Source organism: Megachile rotundata, chromosome 10 (assembly GCF_050947335.1).
Source record: "Megachile rotundata isolate GNS110a chromosome 10, iyMegRotu1, whole genome shotgun sequence".
NCBI classification, from domain to species: Eukaryota; Metazoa; Arthropoda; class Insecta; order Hymenoptera; family Megachilidae; genus Megachile; species Megachile rotundata.
The window spans coordinates 5,501,228-5,516,250 of NC_134992.1; the positions used below are offsets into that span (position 1 = coordinate 5,501,228).

A 15,023-nucleotide genomic window follows, 5' to 3' on the forward strand; every position below is an offset into this window, starting at 1 on the left:
AAAAAATTACCCAAAAAAATTAAATAAAATTAAATAACATCGAAATTACAAATTTACATCGTCTGAAAATGCAACACAGGAAATCTCCAGATTTAGTAATAAAAAAATTTGAAGTTAAGTAATCAAAATCCTAAAAAATGAATTCACAATCGATTTGAAAATCCATTAAACAGTAAAAAAGAACTGCTTACGTCACACGAACCTCAAGAGTAAGCAACATTTCTATCGTTAATTATGAAGCATTGTTCACAAATTGAATAGCAAACAATTATTGAATAAACGGATATTCTCGTAATCTGCTATTCAAGAGGTTAAAGTGGCCAGCCGGAAATTCGTGATATAAAAGGAACGATAACACCGTGCCGCGGGAATTCAATCATAAAAAAATCTTGACTCTGTAATCGTTTCATGCACTAAGTGGCCTCTGAAAGAAATTTCCGCTGAAAGGAGACCGGCGGAGACCGGAGACTGACGCGCTTATTACCAACAAAGAGTCAAAGGACTTGGAAACATAATGGATCTGAGAATTTCTCGTAGTCCCTCGAAACATAACGCTGTCACGTACGGACGAGGACGACTTGGTCGAGAAGAGGTCTCCCATTGGAAAACTGTCCTAACGCCAAACAAGCGTTAAGTGAGGACGATAAGAACGAGAAGCAAGAGAAGCGAAAACTGTGTAAAAATTGCTCGACGAAACCGGACGAGGATGTTCAACAAATAGGAATTCGAGATTGCCGCTTGTTTGACATCGCGATTCCAACGAAAATCCGTTTTCAAAAAAATTTTCAAATTAATGAACGCTTTTGAACGTGTTGCGACGAGAAAGACGAGATCATTTTACACGGAATGAGCGTAATAAATGTTTGACCGATAAAAAGAACGCTGGGTAAAGTTTTATTCATGATATAAAAATGATAGGACATTAATAAAGTGGATCTTCTCATTTTTTTATAATAATTTCTGTATTGTGGTTAATGTTGGTATTAATTAGTACCAGTAATTTGTAACTAGTTTTAATATAACTAGTATTAGTGATTTTTATTTAGTCTCAGTTGAATTAGTATTAATAACTGATAATTGGTTTTAGTATAATTAGTATTAATAATTTGTGATTAGCCTTTGTATTGGTGTAGGTGATTTGCAATTAGTCTTTTAATATAATTACAATTAATTTATAATTAGGCTTAGTATAATTACTATTAATTTGTAACTAATTTCTGTATAATTAGAGTTAATAATTTATTATTAGTCCTAATATAATTAATATTATTAATCATTGAATTATTATGTCTGATCGAATGAACTATTACAATCGATCATACGAAGAAATAAATTCAGCCCTGTGTTCTGAGAAGCGATATTAATTTATAAAATATATTATCAAACATTTAAGGTCCAAATAAAATCTTATTTAACATAACCATAATATTTATTACAATATTATAGATTATATACTATAGTTCACATTATAGTATTATTAAGTTTAATCGTATATTTATTGAAGGAAGTCCATTTCGAAGGAAATTGACCTTTCAGTAAGTATTGGCAATAATAAAAAAACAATTACTAGGAAAATCCTATCCAAACGAAAATAATCCTTCATTCCAATAATAATTCTAATTTGAAACTAAAAATATCCTCATATTGATCCAGAAACGGTTGTATCCCTCCTTAACTGTCCCTACCTTACAAGTTCGAACCCCTATTGTCTGTTATATTTTAACCAAATGTTACTGACCCTGGATACTGTCAATTTTAACACTATTTGCGCTCGATAATTTTGGGCAATAATTTAAATTACACATTCTTTATTTTACCATTTGTACATAGGTTCTGTCACGCACTAATAGCATTTTCCAGTAATATAAGAATAAAAACTGTCGTAATATGTAGGAAGAAAAATATCACCAGTTTTAAGAAGTTTTCTTCATAAATGGCAATATAACAAGAGTCTGTATATCACTTTCGTTCAGTTCCACCATCATAAGGACGAGATTAACCAATAAGGGAAACATTGAAAGTATTAATACAGAATGTATAAAATGTAGATAAAAAGAAAATTTAAGCTTCTCCTTTTTTAATTCTTCAATAATTCAGGAGACTTTCAAATTTTCCATCGAATAGAAATTTCTAAAATAATTATACCTAAAATAAACTTACAAGTAAGTAGACTAGGGACGTACAATTACGAAACCTTAACTGTAATGTTATAAACCAAACATGAGTGAATTTGGTTTATGTTACAATATGGCGATAACCATAGTGTTGCTATGGCAACAGTAACAGTATACGCACATGGTATCACTACACGTCAAGTATATCAAATTTCAATACCAAATACATTTTAAACAAATATTTTCAAAATAACTTTGACTATAATTTTTACAATTTTTTATTGTAGTAAACACTCCACAACTATTCGGAAAAATATATTCATGTTCCTTCATCAAATCATGCAACCAAATATATTTACGTAATTTGTCCGGACAAAAAGTTTTAGTCAACTTCCAGTATCTAACATTCATTAAAATAAGTGGGAATAACGGCGAAGGAAAATCTTGCTAAAGGCAACAAAAGTGTTAAAGCCGGCCCTGCAGATGTCGGAGGAGATGATTCGCAAAAAGGCGCGAAAAGTTAGGAAGAAGCAGTGCTGGTCTCTGGTGGTCGAATGAAATTTCCGAGGTCCGTTTTCCTCCACTTTCTGCAGGACAGTCGAAACATCGAAATGCGGTCGAGCAAGCGAGTTAGGACGAGCAGGTCCTGTTCCATAATAACAGATGTAAATTACTTGCGTACAGGAGTACACGCGTGCAGGAGGCACGTGTGCGTGACCGACGAAAACCGGAGAGCGTAGATGAATGCACACGCTGTCGAACGGACGCGACGCGAAGAGTGCACACGCTGGTCGGGGCAGTGCGTGTGTCCGGACACACGCGTGTAGCCGCGGGTCGGGAATATTTGCAAGCCAAATTTTAATACCGGAATTAATTTGACCCGAGGAGGCAGACGAGTTTGAGGTAGTTAGGTACACCTCTGTCGGTGCGCGAGGACGACGGTCAGCAGCCCCCTCGTCGTTGCTCCAACCACCGGCTCCTCGGCGGTGGTGAGAGGGGGTGGTTTGCCTTCTCCTCGTCGTCGCATTATGTAAAAAGTGTAAGCTAATTTATCGACGTCCTACGCCTGCCCCCCCTAGTGCCACCACCCCGAAACTTTCCTACGGCCAAGGTACTTTAGCTTTATATCGTGAATTATTATGGCCAGCCTGGTTTCAACCCCTTCGCTCCTTTTCGGAGACCGAGGATTCGTTGCTTTCGCTCCCTTGCCTTTACCTTGCTCCCTTCACGTTCGCCGTCCTTCTCTCACCCCCGAATGTTCTCCTCTTTGTCCGGACCGTTCTCTATCGTCCGCCGTCTCTCCTTCTCTTTCTCTTTTCTCCTCGATACAAATGGCCAAAGTAAACTTCGCCATTACGAAGTACGGAGGTCACTTCGCCACGCGGAGCCACCATTTTGGCCTGACCAACACCACCGCCACCCTCGGGAGAGAAACCCCCATCTGGAGCCGGGCGGGAGAAAGGGGCACCCTCCTACCACTGCTGCCAACTATCCAGCTTTATGACGGCTCAAGAGGGACACCAGAACTTACTCCGCCGTTGTCCTAATTGGTACTCGGTATTAAAAAGAGAGAGACGGAGAGGGATACACAGAGGGTGGGGAGAGGGAAAAAATAAACTGGAACTGTTCTGAAGGTAACCACTCCGTGGAACGAGTTAACATGGGACGGGTTAATGAGATCAGGGGTTTTTAGTTGAATTAACAAAATATGCGTGCTAACTGGGAAGAGCACGGCCGCAATTTGCAATGAGAAATGAAGGAAGTTAACGGGCGCGGTATGAAGGTTAGTGGATAATGCGGATGTCCTACTGTTGATGCCCTTACGAACGGAAATTATCCAACTATTTGATCCTTATTGACTTGATTATTCGAACGGTGATTTCACGAGAGTAAAGAATTTTTATATTCCTTCTGCGGATCAGTGTTGTTGTCAGTGTTTTAAATTGTTAATCGCTCATTTTGACTATCGGAAAGTACATTACAGCTACAAAATAGATTAATACAATTTGATAATTTGAAAGCACATTATTTAGGTCTCATACTGTATCTTAAATATGAAGAAAACGAAAACCTCTAATAATTTATAACTAAATCGAAATTTCTTAAATGCCCGAATTCGAAGAGAACTATCAGAAACCTTAAGTATTTGGCAAGGTATCGAATTCGAAACCGAAAGCACCTTCACCGAAAAAGTTTCGACACAGCGTTCTTATGGGGTTGAGCTGCGAAGCTATCGAACCACTTTACACATAGCGGGTAATTAAATTTCGTAATCGGTCAGGGGGTGGTACCGTTCGACGACTTTAATTAAAATTATTTAGAGGCACGGGGGCGATAATTAATTAAGAGTAAGGATACGCCGGTAATTAAAATCCTGTGAAGAAGAGGCCGATCTCGTTTCTGAACGAGGAGCTGACGAGAGAGGATGGAAAGCCAACAGATACAAAGAGGATTGAAAAGACCATTTTCGTGAAGTAACTTGCTTCTATGGCGACTGGTACCGCCGGCATCTCCTACGAGTATTAATTCAATAATTAATTAACTCGAGGTGTGGTCTCGAGGGTGTGTTGCATCGTTTTCACGAACTGACGCATTATCTCGACGGGGATCCTCGTGGGAGACTGGCAAAACAATCTCAGGAAAAGTATAAATAAGACTGGTAAATTGACCGACGGCGATGGGTACGATGAGACGTAATCAAGGTTATTAAAAAGTGCGATCTTGGGACTTCTTCGTGTAGCTCTTTGCGAATGTAATTGCTTCGCACGTTGAATTTTATTCGACGAACTTTGTGGGTCCCATAAGACTGGAAAAGTAAATTGAAGACATTTTTTGCTGTTTCTTTGAACGTGGTGGATATTTTGTTAGAAGTGAATTTTGTATATTTAATTATTTTTAATTTAATAATTTAATGATTTGATAATTTAGTAATTTAATAATTTATTGATTTAATAATTTAATTCAATAATTGAAAAGTAACACTATTAACTAAATTCCTTAGAATGAATAAAGAAATTTAATGAAAATAAAATTAAACGAAAATTTGTTATTTTCTTCTAACAGGATGATTCTTTTAAAATATGTTTGAATATTAATTTTGAATATATAATTAAAGCAACAATAAGATATAATTAATAATTAATTCTTATAATTATTATTAATAATTATTTCATATAATTATGCGATTTATTACAATTCAATTTATTAGTAGCATTTGTTAGAATTTGTAACACGTATAAATTAAAGATGAAGGATTAAGTGTAAGCTTATTAATAGCTACACATAAACTGATAAATACATCATATTACATTCGTGCTTCATGTATTAATATTTTGATAATCAGTATTACCTATTTTCAATTTTCACCCGTTCCGTATTGTATCTCTACCTAAACAATCAATAATTTTGCAAATAATTTTTCATATTATACATCAAATATAATTGTTTATTAGATGTAATATGAAAAATAATGTCACATATTAAATAGCTGATTTCAAAGCATGAAAAATCTGATAAATTTGATGTCACAGAAGTAAAATTAAATATCTATTACATATATCAATTCGTAACTTAAAATTGAATGAAGCTACATAAAAATTGTATAATTCTTAATACAAAATGAAACCAAAAATAAATCAACGAATAATTTACAATAAATATTGACAAATATAGCAAATATATTTTCTAACCTTAGCCTGAGAAAGATTTTCGATTTGTCTTCCTATAAATTCCCAGTTGTCATATTTTTCTACATTACATTGCAACCATGTTTCGACTATCCATAAAAGCGACATAGAAAAAAGAATATATAAACGCAAAAAATAGAATAATTGATCACAAGGGGATTTGAACGCCGCGATATTAAAGGCTCAACTACTATCCACCCTTCATCCCAAATATAATCTACCTACCACATCCCAAATACAATCAAATAATTTCTTCTTAAGTATCTGCTCAAACGATCATTGTCAAAGTCGACCAAATATGGGTCACCTTATTTCTGTTCTAGATTCATCAGAGGTTTAATGAAAAACTGACGTCTCGTAAATTGCAACGAATCCGCAGTGACGATAATCTCCGCAAGGATGTTCTTCAGGTCCTTGATCAACGCCGTTTAACATCAGAGGATGAGGACACTTTGCGTCGTCGCCTTTTAATAAATACCACCGGCCTGGAAAGTATCGATTCGTCGTCTAATTAACCGAGCTTTCGGAGTCTATGGTTCTCTCGCCTAGTCTCGTGGGCGTACCGTTCCTATTTTACGAGCTGTCGTGGAAACGAGCAGCAGTAGCCAACCACGAGCGGCGTAGCTACTCTCCAGAGAAACGAGGGAAAATCGCTGGCACGTACACGTCCCTCGTCCACGACCCTTTTCGTACCCTCCTGCCATTCGATAAACTTTGTCGATTACACTTTTCCGTGGAGTTCGAGCGGGCTGAACGGGCTGCCTCGCCCCGTGTAAGTTAATGAATCTCACGTCGGGACACAAGGTGGACTGATATCCGGCCAAGCCAAGGAAACTCGAGCACGGAATTGCTGCCTCTCGCCAAGAAAAAAGAAGAATAATCCTCTAACTATCAATCGACCATCTACACGATTCAACTGCTTAAGAAATATAATCTCATACAGTTAACATCTCCCGAACTGAAAATTCCAATTTGGCGTTACTATTCTCTGCATGATGGACGCTGATAGAATTGGTTAAAGCAGAATTTGAACTTCCTGCGTTAGCAAATATTTTTCGTGCTACTAAAAAATTGTTCACAGCGATCACACATGTCAGAGCGAAAAACAGAAAAAATAGATGTATTTCTCTACATTAGATGTATTTCTCCAAATAGAAATATTTCTCCGACTTGCAAGTACCGATGTATTTTTCTAATATTGTGACGAACTAGTTAAGGTCGAGATCGCAAATGAAATTTTAATATAATATGCTTAAAATTTAGATCGTATTTATGTACGTTTTAAACGAGTTGAAGCTTAAATTTGAATTTATGAGATCTGGTTAAGACATCTTAGACCTCACGTAGGTTATGAAATGATCAAAGCGGAATTGTTTTTGCGGTGGAAAATGTAAAGATCAAAGGAATTGAGGCTTTTGAGGGTCAAACTAGAATTTATATTTCGAGTCGGGTTAGGATAAAATACTTGTGGTGTGCTTTTGAGTACCAGCGCTTTCAGCTTTTTTAGGTGTTAAGGTTATGAGAGAAGAATGGGGTGACCTCTTCGAGCGAAACAGAAAACTAAAACGAACCAGTTATGGTTGTGTAAGGTTTTTAGACCGTTTACGAGTTTAGTAACCTGATTTTTTTGGAATAATTTCTTGATAATACTAATTAAAAGTATAAGCATTTTTTTAGTAGAAGTATAATTAGATAAAAATATAGGCATTTTTTAAAATCACTGTATCAATTATTGTAAGAAGTAAAAATATGAGAACAAGTTAAAGTTATGTATAATTGATTTTTTAAAGACAGAACTCTTTTAGGGCAGAACATACTAAAGATAGATAAATTGAAACATAATTTATGTTTTAAAATTTTTTCCTTTCTTGTGAAATAAAGTATAAAATCCTATTTACAAATTTATTAAGAGTGTAAGGAATTTTTCATCAATTTATAATTATCTTAGGAATTTAGATAGTTCGAAATTATAGTCAAGACACGATGTAATAATTGATTAGGTTTAATATTTTAAATTTGTTTAAAAAGCCACTCTATTATTGGTATCATTAATAATTTAGTCCACTTTTAATTATTTCCATTAATAAATACATTTTTATTTAAGTAGTAATAATATTATTTTATTCACAATTGAAAAATGTAAAAAGTTCAACACTTTTTAATCGCAACAAATCGCATAATTAACTCTTTCACTGGGACAAAAAATTTCAGATTATGTAGAAAACAGTAATCATTCATCGACGAATCTAATTTTATAAGCAGATTAATTAATATATTTATTTTCGTAACTATGTATCAATTAATAGTAATTTTCTTCACTTGCAGTAAAAGGATTAATGAAAATAGTGAATTATTTTAATTTTAGGACTATTATTATACCGATAATTTTATTCACGTTATTTATCAGTTTCATATTATTAATAATGTATGAAAAAAGATGCCCCCATAATTAATTTTCCTTGCTTGATATAAAATTAATTGAAAAACAATAAAATTCATTGTACTAAATCGATAATTAACATTGTGGGATTTCAATTTCAGAACCCTTTACCAAAATTTAACATGTAATAATCTTCGATCAAATTGAATATCACTAGAATAGATAATACTTCGTCATATTTATAATCATTTCTAATGAATTTAATAAAATTTTTTAGTATTCTGTTTATGAATATGCAATATGTTAACACGACTAACTTCATTAATTATATTTTTTTATAACATGAAATTAACTGTTAAAAACAATTGCATCAATTACAATCAATGAAATCGAACATTTCAATTAAATCCCACATCTCTAAACGCAAAGTAAACTGTAATCGGTTCATTGTCCGTCGTTTCACTTTCCGACCAAAAACACTTATCGATTTAATCGACTAATGTAATCAATTACACCAATCAATCAAATCGCCGCTTAATTACTACAATTTTATTCTTAAGAGCGGAAAATCCTGCTAATTATAAAACTGTTAATCCATTAATTATCGCGAGTAAATAAAGTAAAATTGCTTAATTGCTCTTAAGACCCGAAGCACGTAGGTCCGATAATGTTACAAATCAAAGAATATTCAGTGCATTTATTATGTTATCGGTGAACGAAAATCGAATTAATCTAAACAAACGTGAAGCAAATTACTTTTTATCTCGCTACGTGAGATAAAAGGAACGGGCGCTTTGCAAAACGGTCAGTCGCTTTAAGCGAACACCGGCCGCAATCAAAGTTACCCTCCACCTCTATCGATAAATTTAACGATATCACAACACGATACCCGACCGAGGATATGCCACACGGAATTCATACAACGGTATTTCATTTACCGGACAAAGGACCAGGCGGAAAAAAGAAGAAACGCGGTCGTCTAGGATCAAAACGAACGGGTCGCTCTTTGATTTTCACTCTCGGCATCCTTGACCCAGAAAGCCCGTTCGATTCCAACGGCGGCTTCAATTTTTTCCCTCCTTCCTTTCCTCCTTTTTTTTTACCTCCGATACTCACTTTTTATCCCAGTCTTCCTCCCGACCTCTGCACCCTTCGGTTGCTCCTTCATCCCTACTCCGTTCCCTATCTCCTTTCCGGCGTCGCCATTTTGCGCTCTTCATCGATTCTGCGCCCACGCACTCTCTGATTTTTCCCGCCATTTTTCCCACAACTTCTTCGACATGGCCGATCAACGCGAATTTCTTCGATCAATCCGTGCATGAAGCGTCACCAATGCCTACAGATTTTCGACTGATCGACCAACGGACGTCGCAGCTCGATCTCAAGCTCGGTTTGCAAACGATTTGCATAGAGCTATCGGGGAACCGGAATGAGATCGAGCTGGAAAGGGAGATGTGAGGTGGTGGCTGGTCCTCCAATCTTTTATGGTGAAACAACCGTCCATTGTTGGACCCCCAGCGGAGCTCAGCTACAACCCCCTCCATGGGGCCCCATAATTCGCTTGCAAGAACTCTGCACGGTTCTGTAAACGGCTGCAGAGGTTCACGTGTTCTCCGCTTGGTGGAGCGGCGGTCTACACTTTCATCCTTTATTCAAAAAAGTTCAGTTTTATGAAAAATGTTAATTGTTAATTGAATACAATTTTAAAAATATTTTCTTTTCGTACGGATGAACTTTTAGGATTTGTCAAGGAAAACGTGTGGCAAACAAAATTGATTCATTACATATTTTCAAATTTTGTAATATACTTTGAAGTATCACGCACATGTGTGATAAATTTTTTATTGTATATAATTTGGATTAAAGTTTAGTAACTCAAAAATATTTTAAGATAATTTATAAGATATTTTTAAACTTTTTAATACATTTTAAGGTTTAATCATACTGGTTATTATTGTTCTACACAACAGTATAACTAAACAATATACTAAATAATATTTTATTATAAATATCAGTGCAAATTATAAGAATTTGTACTTTACAAAGAAAGTATTAATTTTATAACTGTGTTTTTCACGAAACGTGTTCGTATATTATAAATATTAAATAAAAGAATTGTGTTGTTGTAGATATGCATAAATCATTTATGAAAAATTCGCAAAGGTATAATCTGTAACTTTCGTTTAATTACTTTAAAATTTGTATGAATAGATAATACATGTTTTTGTTATATACACAAAATATTTCACTTTTTGAATCTTTTTTCAACGTCACAATAACTCCATTTATTAGCTACGTCAAAGGCAATGAAATGTTAATAAGGATACAGTAAGTATACCAAGTACATTTTACTCCGCTTTTAAAAGAATATAAGTAACTTTATAATAGCTTAAGCATCTGAAAGAAATATTACACAGCGTTGGGGCTGTAATTAAGACTCTGACACGGAAAAAGTGCAGCTGTGGAAAGATTAAATAGGAATGGACGTAAGTCGTAATATAATACGCTTTAGTTACTTCATACAGCAGTTTCTTCTAATTGCAGTTTAAGCTAACATTTTTTTATCCACTTGAGATGATATTTTTACTCTTACAGCTAATTTGTCGTAATAAAGTAGGCTATTCACAGTGTGCACAATTCATGTATAAATTATCATTGAAATGAAATCAACGTATTTATAATTCTTTTTTTTTAATGACAATTAAATCTGCAATTATTTTCCTTGTTCTTTACGCATATACATATAAATACATTCTATTTCTCATTCTTTTTTTCAAGAATAAATCTTATAATTAATAGAGTGAAGTTTTACTTTAGTTTATTAATTTACTGTGTCGAATTGAAAATGTTTGAAACCTTGATATTATTTTACAGTCATTTATCACAAACAAACTCTACAAACTTTCATTAGAAAAATTATGGTCGCAATGTCACGAAGTCGATGCTTTATTAACCAATTTTTCATGGTCCAAATATAATATTATATGTATATGCTACAATTTCATTGTAACAAATATATTAAAATTATAATTTTCAATTTATAAAAGATCATAATACATTGAACCCCTATTTCTATTATTCATTCTCACATTTTTTGGCTTTATACCCAAAGAATAATACATAAAAACATTGTTTCGTTTCAATAACTTAAAATTTAAATTTTCCGTAATTCAATTATTCTCGGTAACAATTTTATCCTTATCGAAATAACTCGTACTTCATCCATTTTTTTCTACTACTTGCAGGCCATGCTGGTTAACTAAAAGTTCTTGAGGAAACATGCCACCGCAGTTTCATGTTTAAACAAGCAACGACGTTATCAAGCTCCGTTGCAGAACGTCTCATGATACGTCTGTGAGAACTTTTCGTGCTTGTGCCTCGAACTATTTGCGGTTCAGCGTGCTGTGCTTTAAACTTGCACAAAATTTCCCCTCGTGTCGGTCCTTCCAGGTCGCGTTTGAAAATGGCTGGAATGAGTTTTGCGGAAAATACTTGGGCGAATAGTAATTAACAAATTTTCGCCGGCATTGTACCATTCGCCACGCCCAGCCATGAACACAGCCGGTAAGTATTATTAATTAATAATAGAACTATGCTGCCAGCTTGTTGCGAAAATAATTAAACAAAAGTTCTACTACCGCTCGTCGTTCATTTAAAACACTTCAAAGAGAGGATGCAATCCTCACTGTTTATCGATGTTAATTTGTTAAAAGAGAAGGTAATTCGTGTACAAACGAGGTTGCTGCAGAAATAATTTCGATTTTTAATTATTTACTTTCAAACAAGGTATGCTGTAAAATTTACTGATCAATGTAAGAACTATTAGAATCATTTTTTGTTAGAGTTATTTCTAAAATAAATTCTTGTGAAATTAGTGTTACATGTGGAATGACAATTTTGGGAATATGGAGGGGCTGATATGATTTGATGATATAAAAATATTTTGAAATGACAAGTACTGTCAATTTGAAACTTAAAGGTACAATTTTTATGAAATAAACATTGCACTTATAGGATTTTATTGTATTTTTAACTTATAGAACCGTCTTTTTAGTTTTCTATAAACTGTGATTGCAACCGCCATATTTAGACCGCCATATTGAAAAAGATCAAACCTCAAATTGTGTGTATTATTTATACCTTTTACACATATTCTGTACACATTTATTGTCTTTAATTTTACTAAACAATTTTTATTTAATATAATTTCCACCGCAGTAGGTTTCTATCTAACATAAGTTTACAACAATACATTTTATGAACTAACCAAACTGAAAATTCGTGAAGTTTCAATAAAGCTATTTAATTATTTTATCGAAGTTTTTAAAATAAAATGATTGTCTCTTCGTTACAATAAATTGAGAATTACATTAATCAACTAAGTTACGTCCAAAATAATAATTGAGTTTCATATTTGTTATATCACTGCGAATCTGCAGGTTTTAGGTTATGCAACCATGTGTACGAAAAAACAATGCGTAATACATGTAATGAATTGGTTGATCCATTATTTTGATTCAAAAAAGGACCAGTCAATTTGTATTAAAAATACTGATACAATATTTGTGCAGTGATTTTCATCAGACGTTAATCATTAAATTGATATATTATATGTGTTATTTTGCAATGCTTTTATATTGTCAATCTTGTTACGCTTTCAAAGCACCATTTGTTGTACAACAACATACTGTAAAATCGTTCGGACTTTACTGTGCAAGTTCCTAATTAGACAGCTTAAAATAAACGAGTATTAAAAACAAAATTATTAGCATAAATTAATAAAGCGACTTTCCCGACTTAAAAGATCAAATTGCACGAACATGGTTGTACAAACTTCGATCTAAAATACTGCGATTAAAAGTCATATTAATAAAACGGCAATTATTTTTGTACCAATTTATTAAAAATACTTACGAACATTTCAACATTTCGTTATAATCGGTTGAAAGCATCCGAAGGGTTCTACGATTTTAACTGCTGGTGAAACTCGTGCAACCAACAAAGGGCTCATCCCTTACCTCTCCAGCCATATAGTTCATCAAATTATGCATCGAGCTAAGCAACAAAGAGAATATGAGATAAAACTAACGACGGTTGTCGCGGAAAATTCTCACGCGACACCTTCACTCTATTTGGTGCATAAAGCAGCGATTAATTTGGTTCCAGTTTTCTCGAACCAATCGCGGATCCCACAATTTTGTATGCAGAGGTCGGTCAACCCTCGAAACTTTATCAGAACCTTGCACCTAGCTTCTTATTACCTATTCTTCTCCAAAGTTCAAGAATCAACCCTCAATCTCGTGAACTTTCAGACAATGACCTCTGTACTGTCCGAACCTCAAACGCTTTTACCCTTTCGTGAGAATATCATCCTAATGAATAAAGCTGTTCGTTCACGTTCATTGCAGAAATATACAAACAGATCGCTCTTCGAGGATTTCCGAAGACCCCCAGCGAAGAACTGGTTCTTTCGACAGATTGCACGGTGTCATCACGGTAGTCCTTTTGAAAAGTGAAGGGGCTGGAACTGGTTTGAGAAAGGGTGAAACGAGAAGACAGGATCGGCAGGTTGCTTTAAGAGACTATGAGAAGGTCTCGACCTGAGGCTACCTTTGACCCTGCACAGGTTCTGGATATTACCCTCTGTCTGGGTTCAAATTTGCTAGGATGTTTGAGGGGATGTTTTTTGGTACCTCTGGTAGACTTCAAGAGTCTCGACAGCCAGAGAAAGGTTAGAGATACGTTTGGATATTTAAGTTGTTATTAACTTATAAAATTACAGGGGAAGCAATTCAGATGTGGAATCAATTTAGTCAGGTATGTTATATAGGTCAGATATTTAAGAAATCAAAATGGTAAGTTATGAGTTTTATTAAGATAAATTTCTTTAAGAAATCGTAGAGATATATCTACCAAATTTGGGTGTTAGGTTAGATATAATATGAATCTATCCGCAAGTCAGAATGGAAAAAATTAATTTACTTGGTCCATCACAGGAAATCAGAAAGGAAATTTAATTGACCCGATAAGTATACAATTTTGAAAAAAGGGCTATTAAAGCAGTGCCATCAAGAGCGAACGAAATCTCGTATCCCTGAAATAGCAGAGCTCTATCGAAACGAGATACCCCAACAGCAATGAAACAAGCATAAAAACAGAGAAAACGAGGCAGATGTCCATCCAACGTTCCAGAACTTCGTGTTCCATCGAAGTTCCTTCGATGATCCAGCCCATCCAATCCCGATTCGGCCAGTTCCATCGGCAATGAACGCGGGAATCATCCATGTTAAACCGAGTTATCTCGATCGGGTAAACTGCATCAGATCGAGCGACGTCGGGACCGGCACGATGCCTAGTTCGAGGGCCGATCCGCGCGACATAGGCCTATTATGTAATCGGTGTGTATCGTACTGTGTATCAATATGTCTGGTGTACATATGTAGGCCCGTCTATGCATCCTATCCCGTGAACGGTATCGGACAATGCGCGACCGTGTGCCATATATGACACGGCGTGGCGTAGCGTAGGCCGGCGTGGCATGGCACGAAACACATGTCGATACGGCCACATAATGGGAACATAACCGCTATGTAGGTATCTCCTAGTATTTAGGTGTCATGGTGTCACAGGTTAATTGCACATGATTGGTTATTGTCCGTCTACCGCCTGTGTCAACACGAGTCATCTACATTCGTCTTCACTTTCGGGCCTTGCGTGTCCTTGCTAGTTTCTTTAGATTTTAGAATACCATGCTCATTTGATTATGGAATTTGGTAACACTTCGATGGTTTGAGGTTGATTAATACGTGGATTGATTCGATCAATCTCTTGAAATTGGGTAGA

General features: G+C 34.9%; 2 long non-coding RNA genes across 2 annotated transcripts in view; one reads left to right on the top strand and one right to left on the bottom strand.

The window, feature by feature from the left end:
- LOC143265242 (uncharacterized) overlaps positions 1-7,494 on the top strand; it is a 242,684-nt gene extending 235,190 nt beyond the window's left edge. Inside the window, exon 4 of the long non-coding RNA XR_013039575.1 lies at positions 6,124-7,494. This is a non-coding gene — a long non-coding RNA (uncharacterized LOC143265242). The remainder of the gene's footprint in view (positions 1-6,123) is intronic.
- Positions 1-9,644, bottom strand: part of LOC143265241 (uncharacterized) — a 58,362-nt gene extending 48,718 nt beyond the window's left edge. The window contains exon 1 of the long non-coding RNA XR_013039563.1: positions 9,297-9,644. This is a non-coding gene — a long non-coding RNA (uncharacterized LOC143265241). The remainder of the gene's footprint in view (positions 1-9,296) is intronic.
- Positions 9,645-15,023: the final 5,379 nt, after the last annotated feature.